This window comes from Bombina bombina, chromosome 1 (genome assembly GCF_027579735.1).
Source record: "Bombina bombina isolate aBomBom1 chromosome 1, aBomBom1.pri, whole genome shotgun sequence".
Classification (NCBI taxonomy): Eukaryota; Metazoa; Chordata; class Amphibia; order Anura; family Bombinatoridae; genus Bombina; species Bombina bombina.
Genome location: NC_069499.1, coordinates 1,213,164,962 through 1,213,189,102, shown reverse-complemented (window position 1 = coordinate 1,213,189,102; position 24,141 = coordinate 1,213,164,962). Strand labels below are relative to the sequence as shown.

The following is a 24,141-nucleotide window of genomic DNA, read 5'->3' as shown; positions in this document are numbered from 1 at the left end:
TTTTAATGAAGTATCCTGTTCTAAAAATAAATTAACTGCCTTTAATCCATCTTTATGGTTAATACATGTGTATAGCGATGTGACGTCACAGGAGGCTAATAAATGGTCATCCTGCCATGGGACTTCTTTGATTAGATTTAGGACTTTCGAATATTATTTTGAATATTATCTTGTATTCCACTATTTTCAATATGAGTCAAATTTTGTTTCATTTTGTATCAATACGTTTATCTTTCTTGTACTGATACATTTTTTGTAATTCCTTACTAGTTTTCAGAATAAGTAGGGCAACTACATCCACTGTTTTTAGCCAATAAGGATGCCTAACTGCATTTAAATTGACAGTCGTACATTCCATCAGGAGCTTGAGAAAGACCCATGATGGGTTGAAACACGTTGCTCCTATTCCAAGTAGTTGTTTGTCCCTCTAAGGCTCCTGTAAGGATTTGACTCAGTTACTCATCAGCAGCAGAAGTTATCCAGGCGAACATCACGCTGAAATTGCATCGCCATATTGGAACGCCATGCTGAGAGTCTGTTGCTGTTACCGTAGAGGTTGCCACAGAGAGGAGAAACACACGCCTTGATACCATTCCCAGTGTAAGTAAAAGTGAACACCTTTTTCTGGTATCCCTTCTGCCGTTTTGATTCGGTTCTTTATGTATTCCAGCTTCTTCATGTGACACCTGTTCCTTGAGCTCTCCGACAAACACCATTGATTCTACTTTATACGGAAATTATTTGGAAACCCCATTTCCTAAAATTGTTGTTTTTTATCTTGCCACTTTTCTCTATTTTATTGTAGCTAATTCCCTATTGTAGCTTTTTTATGTAGCATCTGATATTTTTAGAGTGGTTGTTGCCATTTCTTTAGTTTATTTGCTCCGTATGTATACTACACTATCTATTGCGCCTGATCAACGCATATGATTTTATGTATATTTATTTTAATTTGTATTTTTTAATTTTGTATTTTTTAACCTGTATTAAATTCATATACATTTTATATATTCATTTGGATTATTTCATTTGGCCAAGATTGGCTTGTGCACATTGCAAGGTTTGTTATTTTCACAATATTTAATTTTATTTAAATTTTTCTCTTTTTTTCTCACTTATACATATTCTTTTCACTTTCTATTTTAAGCTTTTATTAGCGCCTATGATTTAAAGTTATTTGGCTTTTTGCTAAATATCTCTTATACCCCATCACATATTTATCTTAGAGGCTTTGGAGTCCACTTGTTCTCCTAGGCTTAATAGCTAGTGCAGTAACCAATATTACCTTTAATGCACTGACTGAGCAATTCACAGTACGGCACAGCCAGCTCCTTCTTTCCCTCTCAGCAGGAAATGACAGTTTTAAACCAGAGCATTGCCGCAGGTTACCATGGAAATGCTCTGATTTAAAACTGTCAGGAGTAGGAGACAGTGGGACAGGCAGATGGAGGGGTGGGCAAGTCCGGGGGGGGGGGGGGGTGCAAGACATTCTGAAGAAAAAAAAAAAAGTTGAAAAAAATACAAATTTGTTGTGCTGAAGCTAGTAGTTCTGCCCCTGGTCTTACCGGTAAGAAGATCCCCAGTCATACTCAGTCCAGATCCTAACACAATTGCTTGCTGCCAGCCTGCAACCAAATACGCCTGGCTGTCGTCCCGCGCGTTGCACTTGCTCCTCCTTCATGGTGCGCACTGACTGACAAATAAGCAGAGGCAGCGGCCACTGGCAAGCACAATGCACATGTGTTAGGGGGGCGGGGTGGGTGCTGCGCACAGTGCACTAACTTGGTTATTAGTAAATATACAGCTTAGGGAGGCAGCCTGCGCCTGCCCTGCGCACAGTGCACTCACTAACTAACAACTTACTAAACTGATATGTGGTGGCCCAATTTGGCCCTGTGCAGCTGCCAGCCTGCCCTGTGTAAATGATGCCATCTGCCTGATGAGCCTGTCAGTCTTCCTCTGCGACGGCGGCACACCTGACAATTTCTCACGGCACACTAGTTGAAAATCACTGGTCTAAGATATGACTAGTTTGAATTTGACTTCCTGGAATATTAGGGGCAACACAAACCCAGTTAAAAGAAAACATCTTTGAAGTTTAAAAACATCAATCGCTGTTTTTTTGTTGTTTTTTTTTACAGGAAATGTATTTAAAAGCTAATGATCATAAAATTAAAAACAGGGTGGGTAGGGGAGATTCTGGCAACACCCTGTCAAAATAGAAAAAAAGGTTTGGCAATATTACTTAATAAAGAACTTAACTATGAAATAGTTAAAGTATATTCAGAAGGCAGATATATAGTCCTACATATAAAAATAGGAACTCAAAAGTTTATTCTATGTAATGTCTATTGTCCGAACTCACCAGATAAATCATTTTAGGATAAAAGGGCAAAAAGTTTTACGTATACAGATATCCAATTATTAGTGGGGGGAGATTTTAACTTAATAGCTCAACTGCCAATAGATAGACTGGATGAGAATAAAAGGATGCATGGAAATCATTATAGGGGAATTTAAAATCTTTAAAAAATTCAGATGATGTCTGAATTTAAAAGATATTTGGAGAATTCATAATCAAGATGTAAGAGAGTACACCTGTATATCAAAAACATATAAGACTTTCTCTAGGATGGACATGTATCTGGTAAATGAGACAATGCTTGGCCTAGACCTAAAAACTGGCATCAACCCAATTATAATATCAGATCACGCTCCAATAACTTTGTGCATCCCTCTAAGATCAATCCACTTCCTTCCCCCCCCCCCCCCCGAAATATCTTGTGGCAAATATTAAATTTAAAAATTGGTTAATTAATGCTTGGCAGCAATATAAAACCTTCAATGAAAATTCAGTAATGAATCCTGGAATATATTGGGAAGCATCGAAGGCGGTGCTAAGAGGGGAAATCAAAGCTTACTTAATTAAATGGAAAAAAAGACTAATGCACGAAACACACAAATAGCTAACCAGTTGTGAAATGCGTATAATTCATATCCTTTGAAAGAGAACTTGGAAATAAATGTACAGGCAAAAAAGGAACGAGAAATTTTTGTGTTATATTCCATAGATTTGGAAGTAAAATAGGTAAATATATAGCAAATACAGTTAAACAGGCACAGGGTTCCAATATAATAGAGACTATCGTAAATAAGGGGGTAAGGCATACACAAAATGTACAAATTGCAGCAGAATTTTTAGATTATTACCAAAATATATTTAAAATAGGATAAAATAGATGTACAAAACAAAAAAAATCCGGGATAAATGTCCCCTACATCAAGTAGATCCAGATAAGTTGAAAAATCTAAATAAACCAATTGAATTGGACTAAGTAAATAAAAAATAAAAAAGCTATACTTAACAAAGCAGCTGGCCCAGATGGCCTACCAGCAGAATATTATAACATTTTGTTAGATCAAATAAGGATTCCATTGCTTGAATTGTTTAATTCCTATTATTTCAAAAGTGAAAAAATCTTGCAGAAATATATGAAATTATATATTACGCTAATCTATAAAAAGAATAAAAGCTCAGAAAATTTGGGATCATATCGCCCTATATCATTGCTTAATATGGACTATAAATTATTAACAGGGATTATTGCCACAAGAATGAAGTCCTAAATGAACGAATTAAAACACCCAGATCAGACCGGGTTTATGGCGGGACGAACCTCTTTTTCAAATATTAGGAAAGTTCTTCTTGCATTAGACTATTTTTCAGACAAATCCAGTATGCTGATAAAAGAAAAAAAGCATAGAGCCATAATCTCAATTGACGCTGAAAAAGCTTTTGATTATGTTAGTTGGGACCATTTATATTCCACCCTTGAAAAATTTGGTTTAAAAGGATTTTCTTTCTTTTATTAAACATCTATATAGTAGTCCTTTTTCTGCTTTAATAATTAATGGCAACATCTCTCCTAGTTTTCAACTAGCAAAGGGCACAAGACAGGGATGTCTGCTTTCTCCCCTGCTATTTAACTTAGTGATAGAACCCTTGACAATTACTATCAGAATATAAAAGGAATCCAAATAGGAAAGAGCGAACTGCAAGTTGCATTATATGCTAACGATCTTCTGGTATTTATCAGTAATACAAGACTAAATATCCCCAAACTATTACATATCCTTCACAATATCCTTGGGATATTGTGTTATCACGGAAAAATCGGAGGTCCTGTGGATAAGCAAACAAACTGATTCTAGCACTATATTTAAAGAAACAAATCCTTATATTAAAATATTTGGGCATTAACATTTCCAGATCTCCGAATAAATGGTATAAACATAACTTTCCTGTAATTATTAACGAAAAATTGACTGAGCTTAAGAGATGGGCGATTTTTGCCTCTGTCACAGCTAAAATAAATTTGATAAAAATGATAGCCTTTCCCAAACTTTTATACTTAATGCAAAATATTCCATTATTTTTAAAATATAAACATATTCAAATATTACATAAAGGGTTCAGAGAATTTTTATGGGGGAAGGAAAAGATTAAAATGTCGATATATTGGCCCCAAGTTATCAAAGTCTGGCGGACCTGATCCGACACTGTGGATCAGGTCCGCCAGACTTCGCTGAATACGGCGAGCAATACGCTCGCCGTATTCAGCATTGCACCAGCAGCTCACAAGAGCTGCTGGTGCAACGCCGCCCCCTGCTGACTCGCGGCCAATCGGCCCCCAGCAGTGGGGTGTCAATCAACCCGATCGTACTCGATCGGGTTGATTTCCGGCGATGTGTGTCCGCCTGCTCAGAGCAGGCAGACAGGTTATGGAGCAGCGGTCTTTGTGACCGCTGCTTCATAACTGTTGTTTCTGGCGAGCCTGCAGGCTCGCCAGAAACACGGGCATCAAGCTCCATTCGGAGCTTGATACATATGCCCCATAGACTGAGTCAAGCATATAACTCAGCTGGTTTTAACCTTCCTTCATTACAAAAATATAATTGGGTCTGCATGGCTAAGCTTGTGGATAGCAGAGATGGGTCATTTTACCCTAAAGAGTACAGAAGAAAATATTTTGTCCCCGTTTGCAACGTTGTTATTGATAACAAGAGTTTTTTGCTTATTTGCAGGCTAGACACTACTGCGTTTCTATTAGATCTAAATCTCTACCAGAACAATGGAAAGATATTGAAATCTTTTTAACGCTGGTAACTTCTCTATCTCTTATTGGTACAAATTAATATTAAATAAAGAAGGGATTGAGAATATCAATAAATTAACTCATAAATGTAAAAAAGTTGTCCAATCAGTGGAGAATGACTCCCTTAATAAGAGTATTCAAAGAATTCATAAAGCTACAATCCTCATGGAGGGAGTCGCATCTGAAATTAATTTTGTATATATTACCCCAGATAAACTAACAAAATGGAATCAGGCAAGATCAGTTGCATGTTATAGATGTAATTTCGAAAGTCAAGAAATTCTGGAGCATGGTCAAGCATTGGCTCGCAAAAATCTTGAACCATAATATTCAGATTGATATATAAGATATAATTTTCTTAAAAGAAAAAAGTAAAGAGTTACCAAATATAAAATTCCTTAACTTCGTCTTTTTATGTGGACGTAATGTTATTTTCTCTCGCTGGAAGTCTAAGAAACCCCCAAGTTTTAAGAAATTCACAGAAACAGTTAAGAGCAAAAGGATAATTGAACAATATGATGCCTGAAATACTTTAAATACAGAAATCCATAAGTTCTTTGAAAAATGGGAAGATTATATAAAAATTCACCCATCAGTTATTCAGTATCAAATAATCTCTCCTTTTTTTATAAATACAGTTTACATACAAGAAGCTATCGTCAGAGGAGGATATTATTTATGCTAGATAGATAGAAGTGGATGGTGAGGGTAAGGGATGTTCTAAATACGAGATCAGTTGGAGGAAACACCCTTCCTTTTTTTTTTTGCTTTTCCTTGTGGTAAAATGAAAAATTGAGGTTTATTTTATGCTGTATCCCAAGAGACATGTACTAATATATTTTATGTATAAGACTGTATAATGTCATACAGAGCATTGTATTCAGTACGAAGGTTTTGTTTTTATAGTACTGACTACTTGAATTTTTGCTTTTCAATATTGTATTTGATATGAAATATTAATAAGCCTCTTTTTATAAAAAAAAAAAAAAGAATCTGGAGAAGATGGGGTGATTCATTCAGTTCCTGTTTCAGAACAGGGACTGGGTTTTTTCTCCAGCCTCTTTATTATTCCCAAAGAGGAAGGAATTTTCAGACCCATATTGGATTTGAAAACTTTAAACAAGTTTGTACGAGCTCCCGCCTTCAAAATTGAAACAATTCTCACAATTTTATCCTTGATCCAACAGGGTCAAATTATGTTCACAATAGAGCTCAAAGATGCGTATCTCCATATACCCATTAGTAAGGATCATTGTCAATTTTTCAGATTTGCCTTCCACAACAAGCATTACCAGTTTGTTGCCCTTTGATTTGGTATTGCTACATCAACCCACATCGTCGCAAAGGTTTTGGGGGCGTTGTTGGCAGTAATCTTATCTCAGAGCATATCAGTTGCTCCATACCTAGATGTAACCTTGTTTCAGGTTCCTTCACTGTCTCAAGCAGTTTCTCACACTCAGTCTTCTGCCCTTCCTACGGGATCATGGTTTAAAGATATAAATATTCTAAAGAGTTATTTAACTTCAGCTAGCAAGGTGTCTTTTCTGGGAGTTTCTATAGACTCAGTGGCCATGTGCCTTTCTTTAACAGTCAGTTGCAGACTAAGGAGCCTATTTATCAAAGTGTCAACTGAAAATTCGCTGGAATTCCGCATCATAATTGTTGCGAGATTGATCCGACCGAGTTATCAAAGCCTCAGACCGGCAAATGTTGAAACTTGTGACGTAACATACGATCTCGCGATCTCAATCTGACGCAGATCGATGCTTACGTCATTAAAGATGTTCTGAATACACATTCGGCTCTGTTTGACACTTTTCACCATTTATCAAATAGTTAACAGGTACGTTCACGGCTATTCCGACGCATCGTACCTGGTTTTCAATCCGCACCCTTGAGGCCCCGGATGCCATAGAAATCAATGGGAGTCTGAAAGCACCGAAAACGTATGTTCGATGCTGCAAGACAATGAAATATACCCCATTGATTTCTATGGTAGAAAACAAGTTACGTTTACACCTAACACCGTAGCATAAACCCCAAGTCTAAACACCCCTAATCTGCCGCCCCCGACATCGCCGCAAGCTAAATAAAATGTATTAACCCCTATTCCGCCGCTCCCCGACACCACCGCCACTAAATAAACTTATTAAACCCTAAACCTCTGGCCTTCCACATCACCACCACTAACTAAACCTATTAACCCCTAAACCGTCAGCCCCCCACATCGCCAAAAACTAAATTAAGCTATTAACCCCTAAACCTAACAACCCCTTAACTTTGAATTAAAATTACAACATCCCTATCTTAATATAAATTAAAACTTATCTGTAGAATTAAAATAAACTAATTTTAAACTATTAATTAACCTACCCTAACTATTATACTACAATTAAATTAAACTACCAATTAAATAAACTAAATTACACATTAAAAAAAACCTAACCCTACTAAAATTCAATTATTAAAAGTACTAAGTTACAAAAAAAACAGACTAAATTACAAAAATTAACAAACCAAATTATCAAAAATATTTTTTTACACCTAATCTAATAGCCCTAACAAAATAAAAAAGCCCCCCCAAAATAAAAAAAACCCTATCCTACAATAAACTACCATTGGCGATGTTAGGTGAATGTATTAATGCCGGCAAATGCAACATAGTTGACGCTTTGATAAATATCCCCCTTAAACTTCAGAAAGCATGTTCTCATCTACTATGTACTGCTTTTCCAACAGTGGCTCGGTGCATGAAAGTGGTGGACCAAATGGTAGCGGCATCGGATGTAGTGCCAATTGCTCACTTTCACTTACGTCCTCTTCAACTGTCTATGCTCAGACAGTGGAAAAGGGAATATCTGCAGTTAGATCAGCAAATTGTTCTAGGTTCATCAGTAAAGCAATATCTTTTTTTCTTGGTGGATAGGCAATCCTCCTTTGATTAATGGGGCATCCTTTCTTCATCCTTCATGGGCTGGGAGTTTCAACAGGTGCAAGGAGTCTGGTGTCCTTAGGAGGTGAGGTTAGCTATAAATATCTTGGAGCTCTGGGTGATGCTTTGAGCTCTTCAGTCATGGCATCTTCTTAAAAAGGAAAAGTTATATACACTTTCAATCAGACAATGTCACGGCTGTGGCATATATAAACCATCATTGAGGGACTCATACCCAGTTGGCTATGCAGAAGGTGTCTCAGATTTTATGTTGGGCAGAACGGAATCCATGTAAGCAATGCACATTCCAGGAGTCAAGGACTGGGAGGCGGACTATCTCAGCCATCAGTCTGTTCACCCGGGAGAGTGATTTTCAATCAGCTAGTTGCCAAATGGGGTCTTCTAAAAATAGATCTGACGGCCTCTGATTTAAACCACAAGCTCCCAGTTTATTTTGCCAGATTCAGGGATCCAAAAGTCAAATCCCACACATTAAGGCTTGTGGCCACTCACAATCATATGAAAGAAAACAATATTTCTTATTCCCTGATAAATTATTTCCTTTCAGAATGGTGAGACTTCACAGGACCCCAACCTATTTCTTTAATTTTTGGTGTCAGTTTTTTTATTTTCACCTCTATAGACCCTGCTTTCTCTTTCATACCCATCTGTTTCTTTTTTTCTGCTCGGATATATGTTAAACTGAGTAGTACAGGGAGGTGGGAGTGATTAAAAGCTCTTGTTGTTTGGGTTTCTTTGTCTCCTGGCGGGAGTTCAATCCCAGACCTTAAGGTTTGTGGACTCACTCACACCATACTGAAACAAAATAATTTATCAGCTAAGTATAAATTTGTTTCTGAAATTATTCAAAATATCCTTTTTTAGACTAAATTCTATGCTTTTAACATACGCTTATTAAGACATTTTTTTTTTTTAATTCACCATTCAAGATGACTCAACTTTTATAAATATAATTTTTGGACAAGCTTTTCTAAAGGAATAATTTAATTTAGTTTTGATTGATTTTATTTAGATTCGCAAAGAGATGCAGTTTCTATTTAAACTGTAACATGAAATCATGTTAATGGGAAATGATTATGTGCAGCTGTGTTTGCTTGGTTGACCAATAAGGAATCTGGCTCAAGGTATAAAGGAAGGCAGTGACTACAACAAACTCATCTTGAAAAAGCCCTGTAAGAGGAAGAAACACGTTGATGATTAAAGTTACAGTTTTTCTTCATTTCCATTCAAAGGAGGATATATTGTTATACTGAGGCAGAGATTGTCTTTGTTGTGCTGGACACTCTTATTAAAGCATATGAGAAGTCTGATACAGCTACGGAGGAATTCGAGTCTACAGAGATTACTGTTTTAAGGCTGTCACAGAGCACTGCTGTGAAGCTACTATCCCCACTGGATCACAGGTATCCTGCGTGCAATTGCACTAAAGAGCGGATTCTTTTTTCCTTACTACAAGCGGTTGGCAAAGTTTCTCCGCTGCAAGGACGGTCCTGACCAATAGGATCGCTACACTGAAGACAGCGCCTACTTCTTGTGATGTCAATAGTCACGTGTGCGCCTCTACGGAGGTGGGGAGCCCTGTAAGCCGATCGATTCGGAACGGTACCGGGAAGAATAAGGTAAAACATACCCGGTTACCATCACATGCTGGGACCACGCAACTAGTGACTAAATATTGGGGACTTCCATGACTTATTACATCTTGGTGGTTTACCCTCATAAGAGACTATTTTTTCCTCCTGTGGTGGCAACTGCTTTTTTCTTAGCCTTCATTTATTTATTTTATATGTATATCGGAGACGTCCGGTATTAGAATAATTTTTTATATGTATGACTAGTATTATAACTTTACTTTTATAGCTTTTAATAAATTGGCATAGCCACTTTTTCATTATCTACTTCTTATGTATATATTAATTATCTTCTATAAACCTTCAGCTTAAGCGCTCCTCCATATAAATGTTCTTGCTTTTAAGTTAGGACAGCACACCTTTTTCAGAATTGTGATATCTGCAATGATGTAACCGTATAATCCATCTCCTCTCATTTTACCCGCTAACTCAGCAATACAATCCGCTTTGAACAGTTGAAACCCCAGAAGGAGAAGCGTACTGTCCAGTATGGATCAGTTTAGCCAGGTTTCCATGAAACACACTGCAGCAGAGTTGGTATAATCCCTTTTCTTTCTAATGACACAGTAAGTCCACGGATCATCATCAATTACTTTTGGGAATATCACTCCTGGCCAGCAGGAGGAGGCAAAGAGCACCACAGCAAAGCTGTTAAGTATCACTTCCCTTCCCACAACCCCCAGTCATTCTTTTTGCCTCTAGTGCAAGGAAGAGGTGAAGTAATTAGGTGTCCTGATTATGATTCTTCTATCAAGATTTTTTTATTTTAAAGTCTGGGCAAGATTGGTCTGGCCTTCCATCACGATTTGGGTCTAGCTGTACTCCAGGTTAATCTCTTTGGCAGGGCTGTGGTAGCTTTAAAGCAATTAGGAACTTGTAAAGTGGGCTTTGCTGCATTTTCCTAACATGTTGCTGCTCTGGTATAGAAAGCCTGAGTAAATTTAGTCTGTCTTTCTTTTCACACAGGTCTTTGTGAGGAGCGACATCCTCTCAAACTTTGTGAGTCGTCTGACTGCCGGGCGGCTAGAATGCAGGTAAGTGCCTTTTTGTTCTTCTAGGGCTAGAAGGCTGGCACTGAAAGGGTTCAGACCCTCTGCTTTTATATGGGACATATCCTTATGGATGTTTAGGCAGTATGCAGGCACATAGTCATGAGATTTGGAGACTTAGGGGTTAATCCCCTTTATAGAGAGGAAGGGGTTATCCTACTTGGGGCTCAGTTCTAATTTTTAGTTTCTTCAAATTAGGCAGCATTCACTTTTTTATCTGATGAAACAACCCCTGTAGGTTGAGAAATGCCTTATATAGTATTAAAAGTCATTTTTATTTGAAGTTGTCTGTGTTAAGTGCTAGCCCGCTCTCTTGCACTGGTCACAGTACAGTGCCACACCATCTGGTAAGCATAATACCTACTTTTATCTGTACCTGCATTCCAGACGATATCACGCTATTGTGGCGCCCTCTCTCTATTCTTCTCTATTCCCTTTTTTATGACTGGTCTAAAGTAAGACTAGGTCAGCGAAGGAAGCATGTTTTTTGCCACTTTTTAAGGTCTGCATAGCTATGATGGTGGCTTTAAGGGACGAGCCTCATTGTGTTTATACAAGTTGTTTGCTGGAGGTGCGCAACTTTCACTGATTTTGGGGTAATTTTAGTAGCGGAGCGATGCTCTATGTTCCTTTTTATAACGGAGCGGTGTTACTGTCCAGAACGGCTCTGTGGAACTTAGTCATGCCAAGGAAGAGAATAGTCCTGTTAGATAGAGAATAGTAGTTTTTTTTTTTTTAAATCAGGCTCTACCTTTGTACTTTTACTATCGGGAGATCCTTTGTAGGACTTGTCTTATATTTTCGGAGTCTTACTGCTATATAAGAGTTTTTGTGGTCATGTTTTATTTCCACCATATGAAGGATAGATTCCCATGTAAATAAACTTCCAATGTTGAAATGCCAATATACATGGAGTGGGATTGGACAGTAGTTATGCAATGTTTTCAAGTTAGATTTTCTTCACTTCACCATTATTTCAATGTACAACTTGTTTTTCCTAAAGAATTGAACAGGGATCTGTTCCTAAATATTTAAATGAAAAAATATATATATATATATATTTTAATCAAGTTTCTATCATCTAAAAGTGAGTGTCCTTTTAAAATATTTGGAAATATTTGAAGAAAATTATTTTTAGCCTCATGTCTCCTTGGATGATGCTGTTTAGGTCTTGCCACAGCTTCTTCTCAAACGTCCCAAGCCCTTCTTCTCAATCTCCTGGAGGAGTTGTTTGCTGGCAGAATTGTCTGCCCAGGTGTCTTCTGGTATCTGTGGCATGATCCCGTTTCCTATCTTAAAGGGAATTCGCAAGAGGAAAAATTAGTCAGTCAGTTAATAGGTTTTCTGCTCCGCTTGCTAAGCATATTGTCCTCCATATAGTCTAGATAAGGTGGATAGTCGGTAGCATCTGAGGTTTAAATCTCCGATTCGGACAGTTTAATTCCTTCATCTGATGCTGAAGTAGTTTCCTTCAGATTCAGGCCTGAACACCTTTGATTTTAGGAGGGGTTGGCCACCTGGTAGACTTCAACTACCTGTCGTTGTTAATCCTCAAGAATCTAGTTATATATATATATATATATATATATATATATATATATATATATTTTAGGATTCATCTGAAATATTTTTCCTGTTTCCGTAGACTTTTCTCATGTATGGGGGAATTTAAGGAAGCTTTATCTCCCATCTCCTGTCTGTCATAAGCTGTCTCCTTTAAATAAGAGCACGACGCGGCCAATGTAGTCTAGTGGTTAGCTTGTGGCTTTGCAACTCAAGGTTGTTGGTTCGTATCCAGCTACTGACGCTGGATGTTCCTATTTAGTGCTTAACAGTTACTGATCAAAGAACCAGCAGACACAGGTTCTAATCCAATACAGAGCTTCTGCTCAGCAATCTCTCACATAAACTTATGTGTTTTTTTTTTCAAAATTGCCAATCTGGACTTCTCTCCATTTAAAGGATAGATACTCTTTTAAGGTTGCAGTCTTTATGAACAAGGGCGGCATCATTTTGGTGTGACGCCTTGTAGGACTCCGATCTGGAGGACTCCGTGGGAAGTCCCAGAACAGAAGGGCTGTTAGGCCAATCTTTTATTCTGTGGCTCTTTCCCTTTGTTATCCAAGCAGGAGCAGTTCAAGTCCTCTTGGATACACAGTCAGTCTGGATCAGGGGGGAAGTTGTTAAAGAAACCCGCAGCTAATGCTCATTCAGCAGATAAGGTTTACCCTCAAGCCAGGATCGGATCCTGTAGGGGGCCATTATATCTCAGTTTTTCTCATGCCTGGATACGAGAGACCCTAGATTTCTAGGGGCTGTGGTCAGTTTTCCAGGGTTACGTATCATAATTCAATTCCTTCCTCCCAGGAGCAGGTTCACCTCTCAAGAATAGCTGTACCTGGTGATGAGAGAGGCGTTTTTTATATGGGTTGATTCAAGAGGCTCAGTTCATGGTGACCATAGATCTGGAGGTCATGTATGTTCAAGTTCCTGAGTTTTGCCTTTCTGTCAAGCACTTTCAGTTTGTGGCTCTTTCATCTGGCCTTGCCATAGCTCTGAGGGGCTATATTGCCAGTGATCAGGTTTCAGTGAATTGCTGTGATGACTTTCCTGGACGTCACAAGGTTCAGGCACCATTTTTTCAACTAGCAAACTCTCATACTGAGATCTTGTTGTTTTTCTTCATTCCACGGATGGAAGTGAATCTGAAGATGAGTTCCATTGTTCCAGCTACAGGGGTAGTTTCTTAGGGACCATATTAGTTTCCCTATCTCTGAAGAAAAAAAATTGACAGAGGTCAGAAAATAGTGATTTTTTTATTTTTTGCATTCTTCTGTTTGGCCATTATGTGGCTCAATATATGAAGGTAATTGGTCTGATGGTTGATTCATTGGACATCATTCCTTGGTTTGATTAGCTTGCGGGAGGTAGCAGGATTGTTACCCGCATTCTCCAGTTCTCAGGTGCTTCTGTCTCGAGGCTTGTGCTTCTGGAGATTTTTCCAAGTAATAGTAACCATGGTCGCTAGCCTGTTGGATGGTGATTATAGACTTGGGAGGAGTCTGCTCTTCGCTTAACCATTTTGGAGTTGAAAGCAATCTACATTGTACTGATGGCTTTTCCTCAGTTGTCTTAACCAGTTTTTCCAGTTCTGGTTGTACAATTCCATCTCAGCGGTTACGTTATCCACCTGGGAAGAATCTGGAGTTACTTTTCCATGATTGCCGTGGATTATTTGGTGAGCGGATGCTCACATCGTTGTTTTTCCGCTATTCACATCTCAGGTGTGAATACCGGGAGCTGTCTTCTTGAGCAGTCAGATTTTCTTTTCCGGAGGTGTTCTCTATGTTAACCCTCAATGAGGGGTGCTGGAGTTGGAGATGGCAGTACATCAAGCTTCCAGGTTATGTTAAAGGTCTAGAGATCAGCAAGCTGCTCTGTTAAATTCCCTGGCATTGCCTTAGGATTCAGTCTGGCATCACTGTTTCTTGGTTTGCTCCTCTTCTACAAATCATTGTTCGTATCAAACAGGAGATGAGTAGATAATTCTGATTATCTCTGTGTGCCTCGCAGGATCTGGTAGGCAGACCTAGAGGAGATGTTATCTCTTCACTTTGGAGACTGCCTCTGGGTAAGGACCTTCTAATCAGGGTCCCTTCTCTCATTCAAATTTAGTTTCTCTGAAGCGGTCTGCTTGGAGATTGAACGCTTTGTTTCCTCTAAGCGTGGGGTTTCTGATTCGGTCGTTGAAACTAGAGAGATTTACCATATAGTATTGATGTGAATCCAAGGGCTAGTCTTGGAGTACAGTTATGATTCCTAGAATTCAGTTTTCTTCTCCAGGAGAGTCTGGAGAAAGGTTTGTTACCTAGTACTCTGAAGGATTTCTGCCTTGTCTATTTTGTTAAGCGTCTGGCAGATGTGCCAGATGTGCAATCCTTTTGTCAGTCCTTCGTCTGAATCAGGCCTGTGTTTAAATCTGTTACTCCCCCTAGAGTTTTAACCTTGTTTTTTTTTTAGTTTTTCAGCATGCTTCATTTGAGCCTATGAGTTCCTTAGGTATTTGGATGTTATCTTGGAAGGTTTCGTTTTTGTTGCCATTTCTTCTGCTCGGAGAGTCTCTGAACTATCGGCGTTACAGCATGATTCCCCTTACCTTATCTTTAACTCGGGTAAGGTGGTTCTGCTTGCTAAGTTAGGTTTCCTTCCTAAGGTTGTTTTGGATAGGAATATTAATCAAGAAATCGTTTTCTTCTTTGTGTTCTAATCCTTCTTCTCATACAGAGCGTTTGTTGCACAACCTAGATGTGGTGCGTGCGCTGTAATTCTTCTTGCATGCAACTAAGGATTTTCGCCAGTCTCCTGTTTTGTTTGTCTGTTTCTCTGAGAAACGCAAGGACCAGAATGCTACGACTACTTCTCTTCTTTCTGGCTGAAGAGTATAATTCACTTAGCCTATGAAACTGTTGGACAGCAGCCTCCTGAGAGAATCATGACTCATTCCAAGAGGGCTGTTTCTTTTTCCTGGGCCTTCAAAGATGAAGTTTGTGTTGAACAGTTTTGCAAGGCTTCAACTTGGTCCTCTCTACATACTTTTTCAAAATTTTATAAATTTGATACTTTTGCCTCAGCTGAGGCCTCTTTTGGGAGAAAGTTTTTTTTTTTCTTTCAAGCAGTGGTGCCTTCTGTTTAGGTTCCCTGTCTTGTCCCTCCCTTATCATCTGTGTCCTCTAGCTTGGGTATTGATTCTCAAAAGTAATTGATGATGATCCGTGGACTCACTGTGTCATTAGAAAGAAAACGAAATGTATGCTTACCTGATAAATTTATTTATTTTTTGACACAGTTAGTCCACGGCCCACCCTGTATTTTCAGACAGGTTTTTGTTGTATAAACCTCAGGTACCTCTGCACCTTGTGTTGCTTCCTTTCTCTCCTTTTTCCTTCGGTCGAATGACTGGGGTTTGTGGGAAGGGATTCTTAACAGCTTTGCTGTGGTGCTCTTTACCTCCTCCTGCTGGCCAGGAGTGATATTCTCAACAGTAATTGATGATGATCCGTGGACTCACCATGTCAAGAAAGAAAGACATTTATCAGGTAGGCATAAATTTTGTTTTTGTCCAGGTCCTCTGGGAGCTGAAGTTCACCAGGTGGATTCTCGGCAGTGAAGGCCTGAAGCCATGTTGTCAGAGTTTAACGATTGCAGCTGCCCACTTGCTTCACTTGCATCTCCTGCAGCACCTGCTCAGAGCTATTGTTCCTCCAACTGAAACATCCAGAAAAAGGTCTGGAACAAAAGTGTGCATCTGATTAGCCTGAATGTACTGTCTGACATTTAGTAGTTCGTCCCTTGAAAGAGTTGTTGATAAAGGATGACCAGGGACCATACAAACAAAGAGCAATAATGAATGCATAAGTGACCTTTATACCAAGGCAGCCATCTGTGTCACCAGTTAAACTGTCATCTCTAATATAAAGTGAACCTTACGTTTATTACCTTCATTACAACACTTAACATTCATCATGACTAACTCTTCATTCTTCTCACCTGTAACAATATTGATGCATGACTCATTGAATATAATCTTTCATTGTCACATCACATCTTATTTCACAGTTGAAATTTACCTTCTTCTCTTGTCCTACCTTTTAATACAAAACACCATCATTTTGCTTTGTGGTAGTTTGAATGCCCTAAGCCTATTATGAGTACAGTTTTATCAGATTGCCCTCTTATTCTATCCATCCAATTCTTTAACTGTCTATTTAAAGCTTCCAAAAATGCCGTAGCTCAAAGCGCTAGCTTATTTTATATATTTTGCACATGTAAATGGGGATTTGCATTTGTTCAATTTGAATCTGTTTGGTTTCTGAAAAATTAACAATGTGAAAAATGTTTTTCTTGCTAATCTGATAATTTGAGCACAAACAATATTTGATCTTGAGCAAACAAAAACTTTACTCTCCACTTGTACTATGAGTATACAGATTCTTGTAGTATACTCGTGATATAAATTTCACACAAACCCGATTACTGCAATTTTGCGCAAAATAGTGCTTCACATAAAATCTTGTCTTTTATAAGGAAGTCAATTTTCAATGTTTTTATCTATTTAGCCCTTCAGAGGGGGATATGTACCAAGCAGCCATTTCAACCTTCTAGTACTCTATTCAGTAACATTATACAATACTACAGCCCAAATAAATGTGTTTTATTGATTTATTTATCCCAAATTGCATGGCTAATTACATAAACAATGTATTTTATTTGTCTATAGATCTATAAATTACTATGTTGCTGAGATAAAGTGACGTTGCAGAATATGTGTTTTGGTTATCTCTATGGGAATTTGAGCAATTTATTCACCACATGACCTGCAGTCCTTTTGCTATGCTGTCAGATTTCAACAGATCAGCCAGCATATTTTATGATTGTTCCTGGCTAATGTGAATCATTTTGTTAAGAGCAGACTTTCCCAACTCCAATCTCCAGTGCCAGAAATTTGGATGGGGGGTTGTAAATTGATCATTTTATTTAAAAAAAAAAAAAAAAAGTTTGGATTCCATAACTAGTTGGGATTTTGAAATACTGGATTTGGGGATATGTACCTGTGGCCCTAGTGTTAGGCCAAATAGGTGGCTGCTCATGATGGGGCCTTGCAGAGGGGCAGAGAATAAATTGTGCTGCATTTTATTTTTTTGTCTCTGGGGCATTTTTGGTTTTATAGTTGCATTGCCCACCAATTTTCTAACCTTTACAGCCCCTACACAATTGCAAAATCTCTGGCTGTCAAGCCCAGGGTACTCACTTTCATCTACCTTCTGCCTGCCACTGTGTGGTGTGGTCAGCCTCAGCATAATCAGGAGACAAGGGGGACACTAGCAACAATGAACATGTAAAACAGACTGAGTTACTGCACCTTGAGCATTTTAAAGGGACATTCCAGTTAAAATCTAAATGCACATAGATGTATTACATATTTGAATAGAAACATGTATTGGCAAAAATGCTTTTAGTAAAAGTTATCACTGTTTTAGTGTTAGCATTTTTCTCTGCACGTGCATGTGAACATAACAACAAGATATTCTCGGTGCACCATTATTTTAAATACTACAGTTGCTCATAGCATTAGTGGGGCTTGTATCATGTCAGCAATTACCAAATTGAGTCATTACCAGATGGTACAAGCACCTTAGGCTCTCTGAGCAAGTGCTGTATTCAAAATGCTGGTGCATGGTGCATACTTAAATACACTTTTGAAACAGCTATAACTTTTACTAGAAGCATTTTTGCTAATGCATGTATATTACAAAAATTCTTTTATTCAAAACTAAAATGTATCCAAATGGATTCCAATTTTGGCTGGAATGTCTTTTTAACCACTTTGCAACCAGAGTTAATTAGGTGCTATTAACATTTATTATACTCTCTCTCTCTGATTTGTCCCTCCTCTTACACTCTGATCTATCTTCTATCTTTATTCTTTTCTCTCTCTCTCTCTCTCTCTCTCTCTCTCTCTCTCTCTCTCTCTCTCTCTCTCACTCACTTACCTTTCTCTCTTTCCCACTTGTCTCCCCTCCTTTGTCTATTTACTCTCTCCCTCCTCTTTCCTCTCTCACTCCCTTACCTTTTTTCATCTTCTTTCTCTTTTCCCTTTCTTCTATCAACTTTCTTTTTTCATCTCTTCCTGCTCTTCTCTCTTCATTCTCTATCTCTCACTCTCATCTCTCTCCATTTTCTCTTCTGACTCTCTCCTTTTTCTTTCCTTCTCTTCCATTTCTCTCTCTTTCTTCCCCTTGCTTGCTTTTTCTATTTTTCTTTCCATTGTCTCTCCGTTCTCTCCTCTAGACTTAACTCTCGTCTTCTCTTATTGTCCTCTCTCTCCCTTCTCTTTTCCCTGCTATCTCTTGTCTTTGTCTCTCCCACTCTCTCCCTTCTTTAACCTCTTTATTCTCGCTCCACTCTTTTTTCCCCCCTCTTATCTCTTCTTCACTCTTTCTGTTCTTGCTCCTCTCTCACTCTAACATGTATCTTTCTCAATTTGTCCTCTTCTCTCCACTGCCTAACTAATAGTCTATACAATTGCAAGCTTCCAGGACACTGAGGTCCCTTTGTAATTTTCACACACTATTTAAGTAGGTTTTAAATAACCCTTAATCTCAGGTAGAAAAGTGCTTTTCACAAATTGATTTTCAAACCTTCTGCTAAAAATGGTTTTCCTGTTCCTGAAGCTATTACAGAAATATTTTCTAAGGAATGGTACAAGCCAGGTATTCCTTATAATCTTATTTTAATAAGATGTTTCCTTTTCCAGCTTCTAGTATAGAGCTCTGGGAAACTATTCCTAAGGTGGTTTGGGCTACCTCCATGTTGGCTAAACATACTACTATTCATTTAGCGGATAATACTTCTTTAAAATCTTTTTGCAGAAAGGCATTTCTGCAATCAGTACCGCTTGTGTTTCTTTACCCTCTACTCTGTGGTGTGACAGTTTATCTGATTACTTATCAGATGTTTCTGCGATAGAAGTTTTTCAAAGTCAGTATAATTATTTCTATTTAATTCTACCTACAAGCTACAAAGGATTTAAAACAATCCTCTAATTTGTTTATTCTTTTCTCGGGTCCATGCAAAGTAAAAAATGCTACTGCTGTTACTTTAGCGTCTTGGCTAAAGCTCTTGATTCCCAAGGCTTACTTTAAGGTGAAATAGTCTCTCCCTAAATACAATAAAGCCCATTTGTCTAGATCAGTTTCCTCTTCCTGGGCTTTCAAAAATGAGGCTTCTGTTGAATAATTTTGCACTGTGTCAGTACAGTGATCCTTGCATTCCTTTACTAATTCCACCATGTTTATGTTTTTGCTTCTTCTGAAGCAGCCTTTGATTTTGCACATCTATGTCTCTCTTTAACTGCATTATCCTCTTTTTTTTTTTTACATTTTTGCACATGCTTGAATAATAAAAAAACTAAAAACATTAATAAATGTAATAAAAACATTAAAATATTGCTTATATTAAACTTTCAGGGCCAGATTACAAGCGGCACACTAAATTACTTTACCAAGGTGCACTTACGTCAGAACTTCGGATACGACAGAGCTAACTTCTTTTCCCCATAGACTTCTATGTAAGCACTGCAAAAACCATTATCAGTTATCGCTTGCACGGGAAACCCAGAGTGAGTTAAGAATACTTTAAACTCCTATGTTCTTTACGTAGAAGAAAATGTTTATTTTATATATATATATATATATATATATATATATATATATATATATATATATATAATTATTATTATTATTTATTTTTAATAAGAAGGAAAAACAAATCTATGTGAAGAACCTAGGAATTTCAAGCATTTCTATTCAAAACACATTAAGGGGCCCTGCTGCCCAGATTGCTGCTCCTTAACTGGTCCGCTGCCTCTGAGGCTGCGGACATCAATCCGCCTGATCCTATCTGATCGGGTTGATTGACACTTGCAGGGGGCGGAATTGCACAAGCAGTTCACCAGAACTGCTTTGCAATGTTAAATGCCGACAGCGTATGCCTATCGGACATGATACGCTACAGCGTATCATGTCAGACAGACATTAATAAATCGGCCCCTAAAAATAAATAAAGATGATATTGCATATTTCAAGGTATTTGACTGGGAAGGGCTCAAAAATGTGTGTGAAAAAGAAAGTACATTTTTCCAAACAAATTAAAGTCCTTCATTCTTCAGTGAGAAAGATTATTCAAAAGTGGAAAACATTCAAGACAGTTGTCAATCTTCCCAGGAGTGGTCATCCCAGCAAATTCACCCAAAGGTCAGACCATGCTATGCTCAGAGAAATTGCAAAAAAACCCCAAAAGTTACATCTCAGACTCTACAGGCCTTAACATGTTAAATGTTAAAGTTCATGACAGTACAATTAGAAAAAGACTGAACAAGTTTGGTTTGTATGAAAGGGTTGCCAGGTGAAAGCCTCTTCTCTCTTAAAAGAACATGGCAGCACGGCTTAGGTTTGCAAAGTTGCATCTGAACAAACCACAAGTGTCCTTTAGACAGACTAGACCAAAGGGGAGATTTTTGGCCATAATGCACAGCACCATTTTGGCAAAAACCAAACACAGCATATCAGCAACACCTCATACTAACTGTCAAGCACGGTGGTGGAGGGGTTATGATTTGGGCTTGTTTTGCAGCCACTGGATCTGGGCACCTTGCAGTTATTGACTCAACCATGAACTCCTTTGTATACCAAAGTATTCTAGAGTCAAATGTGAGGCCATCTGTTCAAACAGCTAAAGCTTGGCCGAAATTGGGTCATGCAACAGGACAATGATCCCAAGCACATGTAACATATGCCTGCCTGCTATTGCTGTCCATTTAAGGTTGCCGTCCCTGCTTCTGTCAATTATGCTGTTTATGGAGTAGTCTGCATTCATTCTACTGCTGGAATTTACCTGCCTAACTAATTATTCAGGCACCTGATTCGCTTAGCCTCTTTTTTAAGTCATGTTAGGCCTATTGTGCTTTGCATTAGCTTTGAAGTTTGTTCCAGATTTACAGATTCCTGTGTTTGTTCCAGCATGGACTATTCTAGAGATACAGCCTTACCTGCCTGTTAAGCCTGATTTTTTTCTAAACTGCAAGTAACCATATATTTCCTGTATTGTTTCCTGGACACTGCTATTATACTAACTCTGAACTCAATCTAAATTTCAAGTTTGTATTTTGATAGAATCATTCTCTGATTGCTAGAACTGAATCTTACTCTGAACCTTACAACTATTCACTGCTACAAGTTATCATTGCTCAAACTAATATTATGTACTGTTAACCCATGCAGCAACTCTGTGCTTCTATGAACCACAATCTCCTATCTGTTTCCTTTTGAAGACTGAATATCTTTGTTTTTTTTATGTTTTACACTTCATGCATCCTGCAGCAACTCCTTGTAACTATGAGTCACAGTATCTATAATGTTTCCTTTGAAGCCAGAATATATTGTATACATATGTTTTACTCTTCATGAATTCATGATACTCTTCCCCAGGTCAGGGGTCGGTGTCTCCAATTCCCTACCATTGCTCCAAGGGTCTGTCTTCTGAGCGGTTATACACTCGATCATGAGAGCGCACCAGCAAATCTATAGCAGAATGGCTGAAAAGAAAAGAATCAAGGTGTTGCAAAGGCCCAATCAAAGTCCAGACCTCAACCCGATTTGAATTGCTGTCGCAGGACCTTAAGAGAGCTGTGCATAAACAAATGCTGCAAACCGTAATGAACTGAAGCAACGTTGTAAAGAAGAGTGGGCCAAAATTCCTCCACAACGATGTGAGAGACTAATAAAGTCATACAGAAAACGATTACTTCAAGTTATTGCTGCTAAAGGTGGTTCTACAAGCTATTGAATCATAAAGTGTACTTGATATTTCACAGATGGCGTCTCCATTTTGGCTTTATTTTTGTTAAATAAATCATGACACAGTGTAATATGTCATGTGTTGCTCATCTGAGGTTGTATTTACCTAATTAGTTTTTTTTAAACTCTTTTTTTAAGGAATATACAGATACATCATATAATCAATAAATACACATTTTGCATATTTCCTTGTTTTTTCGGTTTTTGCAGAATGTCAGATAGTCCATGATGTCGGGATTTATGGCTATCAGTTTGAAACTCCATAAATTTGTGCTGGAGAAAAATTCCCATGCTTATACTATTCTTGTATTTACCTAATTGTAAGACCTGCTAAGGACCAGATGATTGTTATAATTTACTGATACATAAAACCATAGGGGTCGATTTATTAAGCAGCAGATGCAGCATCAACGCCCCATCATTTCTGGTCTGCCAGAAACTGAAGTTAAAAAGTAGCAGTCGTAAGAAATGCTTGTTGGATCTGCAATGTGCTCATAAATAATAAATAGATACTAGGTAGCTGACAAAATCAGAATTTGTTAACAATGGTTACAATTTAATAATACAGTGAATACAAGAAGATACGTATGGAAAAAATAATAACCACCGGTGGCTAATGAGGCTAAAAAAGTGTACAAAATATATATATATATATATATATATATATATTGTGCACTAATGATTGGAAAAAAGGTTCTATATAGAACTGCAAACAAAGTCCCAGTTAAGGCAAATAGGCAAAGATTGGCAATCTCACATGGAACGCTGGTAAAAGTTAAAACATCTTCAGTATAAAGTTACCTGCGATCACTACTATGCAGCCAACAGCTCAAATAACGTTCTGTTGGATTAATAAATAAGTCAGACAGTCGATTGCCTTGCAACACGACTATCAGCCGTATAGAATCAGTCCAGGATTGGACCCAACTGCTAGCATGAAAAGATAAACACACGCTAGCATGCTGAGAGAAAACCAGGACATGACCCACTCAGGAATAACAATGAACAGGTTAATTTGTAGAAAAAGAATAGAGTACTCACAGATGCAGGTATTCAGATTGGAGTTTTAAAACAGGCATAGGATAAGGCAGTTGAGTGATCAAATGAAGCAGTGGACAATGTCCCTTTAATCAAGTACAATGATGAGGCAGCAGAGTGGTCAGGAAAAGCAAAGGTCAGTGTCCCTTTAATCAAGTACAAGGATGAGGCAGCAGAGTGGTCAGGCAAAGCAATGGTCTGTGTCCCTTTAATCAGATACAAGGATGAGGCAGCAGAGTGGTCAGGCAAAGCAATGGTCTGTGTCCCTTTAATCAGATACAAGGATGAGGCAGCAGAGTGGTCAGGCAAAGCAATGGTCAGTGTCCCTTTAATCAGATACAAGGATGAGGCAGCAGAGTAGTCAGGCAAAGCAATGATCAGTGTCCCTTTAATCTGCTGCCTCATCCTTGTATCTGATTAAAGGGACACTGACCATTGCTTTGCCTGACCACTCTGCTGCCTCATCCTTGTATCTGAGTGGTCAGGCAAATCAATGGTCTGTGTCCCTTTAATCAGATACAAGGATGAGGCAGCAGAGTAGTCAGGCAAAGCAATGGTCAGTGTCCCTTTAATCAGATACAAGGATGAGGCAGCAGAGTGGTCAGGCAAAGCAATGGTCTGTGTCCCTTTAATCAGATACAAGGATGAGGCAGCAGAGTGGTCAGGCAAAGCAATGGTCAGTGTCCTTTTAATCAGATACAAGGATGAGGCAGCAGAGTGGTCAGGCAAAGCAATGGTCAGTGTTCCTTTACGCAAAATTCAGAGTATTCGTGAGCCGGAATGCAGAAGCAGCAAGAACAACAACAAAAGGGCACCGGAGCGAAGTCCCGCCAAGGCTTTTAAAAGCCTGATGACGAGAAGGGGGCGGAAACCGGAAGGCAGCGTCACGTTGCTAAGCAA

At 38.4% G+C, this 24,141-nt stretch overlaps 1 long non-coding RNA gene across 1 annotated transcript in view; it reads left to right on the top strand.

Annotated features, from left to right (window-relative positions):
• The window catches only part of LOC128642022 (uncharacterized), a 163,651-nt gene extending 141,264 nt beyond the window's left edge, over positions 1-22,387 (top strand). The window contains exon 2 of the long non-coding RNA XR_008399612.1: positions 21,835-22,387. This is a non-coding gene — a long non-coding RNA (uncharacterized LOC128642022). The remainder of the gene's footprint in view (positions 1-21,834) is intronic.
• Positions 22,388-24,141: the final 1,754 nt, after the last annotated feature.